The sequence below is a fragment of the Labrus mixtus genome, chromosome 9 (assembly GCF_963584025.1).
Source record: "Labrus mixtus chromosome 9, fLabMix1.1, whole genome shotgun sequence".
Lineage (NCBI taxonomy): Eukaryota > Metazoa > Chordata > Actinopteri > Labriformes > Labridae > Labrus > Labrus mixtus.
The window spans coordinates 27,680,998-27,685,997 of record NC_083620.1 but is presented as its reverse complement, the minus strand read 5'-3'; the positions used below and the strand labels follow the sequence as shown (position 1 = coordinate 27,685,997).

The 5,000-nt window shown below is 43.3% G+C and overlaps 1 protein-coding gene across 1 annotated transcript in view; it reads right to left on the bottom strand.

The window, feature by feature from the left end:
* Positions 1 to 5,000, bottom strand: part of slc8a2b (solute carrier family 8 member 2b) — a 163,947-nt gene that overhangs the window by 158,890 nt on the left and 57 nt on the right. Inside the window, exon 1 of the mRNA XM_061047217.1 lies at positions 4,804 to 5,000. This exon is cut by the window's right edge and continues 57 nt beyond it. The gene's annotated coding sequence lies outside the window, so the exon portion shown is untranslated. The remainder of the gene's footprint in view (positions 1 to 4,803) is intronic.

The following is a 5,000-nucleotide window of genomic DNA, read 5'->3' as shown; positions in this document are numbered from 1 at the left end:
GTTCTTATCGCTGTCGTCCTTCATATCTGCTCGGATCTCAGAGCTTTCTTTTGTGTCTCCTGGATCGTATCAGACGTCAGCCCTCCAGTGAGACCCGTCTGTTTACCTTTTCCTGTCCTTCACAAAGTTAATCTCCCTGATTTTTCATCCTGCACGATGAATACAGCAGAGCAGAAATAGGGAAAAGATCAGCCCTGTTTGCTCATTTATCTGTGTGCTTGTTTACTGCTCGCCAGCGTCTCATATAACACGGATTCCATTTCCAGCCAAACTTCAGGGAGTGATACATCTCGCTACAGCACTGCCATGTTTTTCAGATTACACTTGGATCTGTGAAGTGATAAAGCTCCAGACGTCTTCTCTCTCCAAATGTTAACTGTCTGTTTGTCTGTGCTGCCAAAGAAGAATACAAAAAGATCCATCCTGCAGTCTGGCTTCATAAAGCAGCCTCCTCTCAGACTGAAGCCTGCACCGATCAGCCCGACCATTTGGATAATTAAAAACTGTGAAAAGAGGCTGGAGGTACGGAAACAGTCCTGAATGCATCTCCAGAGAGCAATCAGACGGAGGAGATGGAGGAGGGCGGGGTAAGGAGGCAGGAAGAAAGGAGCTAACGAGGTGTTGTGACGTATATATAAGATAGAAAACATTGACAGTTTCTTTCATTAGGAGATAAACAGTTTGCTTCTTTGTTTTGTTTCTGTGTTCTTTACACATCAATGGAAACAGGTTCTGCTTCAGGTAATGCGCTGATTGTTTCTTCCTCTGCAGAGAAAGTCCCCGGGTTTGATCTTGTTTGCTTGTTACAGAGATATTTTTTTGATTTATTTTTCTTACAAGTTCTCAAAATCACAGGTTGTTTTTGTTTGTTTCAAAAAGAAAAAGACGAGTTCAAGTTCAGGAAACGAGCGTGAATGCAGACCACAGATGTCTCGAGCCTCCTCAGAGATCTTGTTCTGTCCTGAAGCCTGACACTTCAATCACACGGGGACCCAGAGGAGCGGTGAAGCTTCTCACATTTGAGAAAGTGGAACGAGGGAATGTTTCAACCAGATCTCATTCAAACAAACGACTGCAGCGTCTTCATGTGGTGTGTGGCGATCACATGTCAGCTATAGGCCTGCACGATACGAGAAGAACATGTGATGTGTGATAACATCGTGCAGTATTGTGAGAATGATATGAATTGCGATAAATATAAGAAAAATAGAAAGAATGCATATTAGTTTTAACTCACAGTTTCTATGTTTTTTATGATTTTTCAGAACGGCCTGTGTTTGCATCTCATCTCTTCAAAGTCTAATAAAAGCAATTAACTTTTATTTCTACTAAATTTGCATAAATTCCAGGGGTAGTAATGGATTTGAAGTGTCTAAAAATGTAAATTCTGGTTGGTGTTTTTTGATTTGGATTTTGAAAATTAAAAAAAAAAAATCGCGGTGAAAAATAGCTTTAGCGTCATCTGACTGCATCAAAATGGTCTTAAAGCATGAACATTATGTGCATTCATTTTTATTTATTTAGCTAAATTCAGACTTTTGCGACAATTAATCAGAACTCTCACATCGTGATAAGACTAAAATCGTGATTAATTGCCGGCCCTGATGTCATCACCAGAGAAACAATGCAAACATGTGGTACACGTTGTGAAACGGTGCGGTTTGCTCCGGTTAAGGGATTGGTTCACAACCTGAGCTAGAGGCTCCCTGTGGGTGGTCTAAAGATCTGAAGTTGGTTTTTTTTTTAAAGCTTTGGTGCTTTTTGAAACTATTGATCATTAAAAAAACAAAGTGTGAATCAGTTTAAAACATGTTGTATTAAAAATGTTGCCAACCTTTGTGATAACTCAACAAACTGCAGTTTAAAAACTGTTCTTCATAAAATGTTTGATCACGTTTCTCCATCCTGGTGTCAAAGAGAAAATACGTTTTATTACAAACACACTGATGCATAAATATTCTGAAAAACTGTAAATCATAAATCATGAGTGCCAAATAACAAGTATGTTAATGTTGCAGATGAACACTTAAATAACCCGTCACAGTCTGATGTATAATGTAGACTGTAATGTTATATAACAGCCCTCCTCTCCGCTCTACTCAGCAGCTAACAGTGTGGGGATGTGGTTCATGCTGAAGCTTTTCCCAAGTGTGATTTGTAAATGTACGAGTGTGTGAGGTGGGGCGAAGATAAAAGAGCTGCACAACACCCCCTCCATTCACTCTGAGTAAATAAAGGTTAAAAGATGCAGAAAACAGGCTAACAAATGTCTTGCCGTGTGTAAGTGGCTCTTGATAAGAGAATCTGCTAAACGCCTCGTAGTTGTGAAATGAAAGACTGCACGGAGAGAGGATGAAAGGACGGAAGGAGATGTCAAGGGAGCGGGAAGGAGAAGAGGGGGAGAAGGGAAAATATGGGAGGAAGCATGGGTAAGAGAGGGAGACAGCTGGGAGATAATGGAGAGAACGAGGAGAGGAAGAGAGAGGGAGAGGAAGAGGAAGGAGGAGCGGTAATAAATAATCCATCAGCTAATACTAAAGGTAAAAAAGCAGCTCCAAACAAGCTGCTGGAGCTGTGCAGATAAAAGTATTAGTAAGGACATGAAGGCAAAAACTGTGTTCAATATCCGTACAGTTTTTCTCAAAATGCAACATCCCTTTTGCTTCTTACACTTCTATACTGCATCTTGTATCCTACAGTCTCTTTAAAGATAGATGGAGCAATAAAGGGGCAAGGGGGGAGGGGGGGCGGAGACGGAGATGGAGATGGAGGGAAGGAGGAGTGTTTCCTCACAGACAGAGAGAAGGATGGAGGAAGGGCTGGGCGGAAAGCTGGAGCAGGGAAAACAAGGGAAGCACAGAAAAACTGCAGAGGCAGAGCGAGAGAGAGAGAGAGAGAGAGAGAGAGAGGAAAAGCCCAGGGAAGCCCTCGCTGCAGCTCCTCAACACAGGAGGAGGATCACCACTCCTCTCTCTGCTCTCTGTACAGCCTGCATGCTGCTGCAGCCCCCCCTGTTGTCCCCCCCCCCCCCCCCCCCCCCCCCCACACCCACCCCCACCCCGTCATCTGAACTACAGCCAGACTTCAGACTGAATGCATCAACTATTTTACATTCATCATCGTGAGCTGCTCATCCCTGTGCTGCCCTGCAGAGCTGCCTCCAGCAAACACAGCTCAAACCCATGAATAAAAAACACAGAGCTGGTCAGAATGACGTCACACATACCACACAATCTGATTTATATTAATAAACTATTTGACCTCAATTCATAGGCCATGCAGCAATCAGTCCTGGATTATTTAAAAAACATAATGTGGAGACATGAAAAGGCTGTATACACATGCATATGAAGTGACTGCATGTAAAAATAGTTCTGAGTTTCTGGATCTGATTTTTGCATGATTCCCTGTAACACACCACTTCATTCACTTAATGAGGCTTAAGTGTCTCCATCGTTCTTGCGCACAGTTACGCAACATAAAGTAACGGTGTCTGCAGAAAGCCCGGAGTCGTTTCAAATGCAAAAAAGGAAATGAAAATAATAAAATATCAGATTAGATCTGGGAGAGCTCGGAATGAGGAACAGTAGCGACAAGAGGCATAAAAGTGACAAACAGTGCAATCACCAACAAACCCAGACCGGACAGAGGAGCCTGCTGCGTCAAGCTACACAGAGAGGCACAGGAGCAAACAGGAAATGAGGACAGGATGTGCGTTTCATGATAAGAGCTTACACGCTGTTTAATAAGTAGGTAAGTTTGCACAAGGTGTGTAACCACAGAAACGTCTGACTGTCATTAATATTCAATCTACACATGTGGCCTTAATTTAACGTTTTTTAAGAAGGTGAATGAGAAGCAACAATGAAATACAATAAGTGCAAATAATTACATTACAACACTGACAACTTTAGCAGGAATTCGTCCATGAAAGCATATTTTTTAAATTCAGGTTACTGTATAAATATGCGTAATAGCAGGTTTCTGTTGTGAAGGTTCAACCGGATTTCATGTGCTGTCACTTGACTCTGATCTCCGCAGCACAGTGAGGCGCAGTGTCATAGTACAAATACTACAACACAAGCCCACGTTGGTGCACCAATGAAAAGGCAGGTCTCAAAAAAAACCACGCACTAAGGACAACTTCCATCAGCAGTTTACGCAGCTTTTTGTTTTACCAATCAAACAACTAAATAACAAATTAGTGCAATTAACTTTTTTTTTCTTTTTTTCCCTGCAGTAACAAAGGCAGCTCGAGTTTAAATGTCAAGAGAAAGTTAAACACAACACCTCCACACTCCCAGCGCTCCCTTTGGGGCCACGCCGGGCAGTAACACTCATTACGCAGGGAAGGCACTTCGGCTGGAGGAGGCTCAGTGTGCAGAGAACAGAATCCCCTGCAACATCCTTGGTATTTCACTCATGCACCCCAAAAAAAAACTTCAGTAGGAGAGAGGGGACGCCTCTGGGAGGAGGGAGTGGGGGGGACATGATCCGGATTATGTCGAGGTTTGTACATACATATAAATCATCCTACAGATTACAGCAACGCCCGTAGAAGTAGAGAGATTGATTTGGCACACATTTCTTATGTCATGTGAATCACAGGCTTTTAAAAAACACTTCCTGCGGGACACACACACTGCCATAGTCCAGTTCGAGCACCACAGGCAGCTCCACATGGTCTCACATGGTTCAGGATCAGCAGTGATGCCCGCATGGGGCGACGAAAGGAAATACGCACACAAACAACCAAGCGCTGAGCACAAACCGAGCAGAACAGAAAATGAAAATGTTCCTTACCTGCTGTTAGTGAGTAAGCATAGTATCTGGTGTTAGTGTGAAAGAGCGGAGAGCAAACTGTCCTCTCTGCTGCGCTCCGCCGCTCAGTCACTGCTCCTCCCTCTCTCTCTCTCTCTCTCTCTCTCTCTCTCTCTCCTCTCTCTCTCTCTCCTCTCTCTCTCTCTTTTTCTCTTTAACACACAAACAGCGCGCAGCCG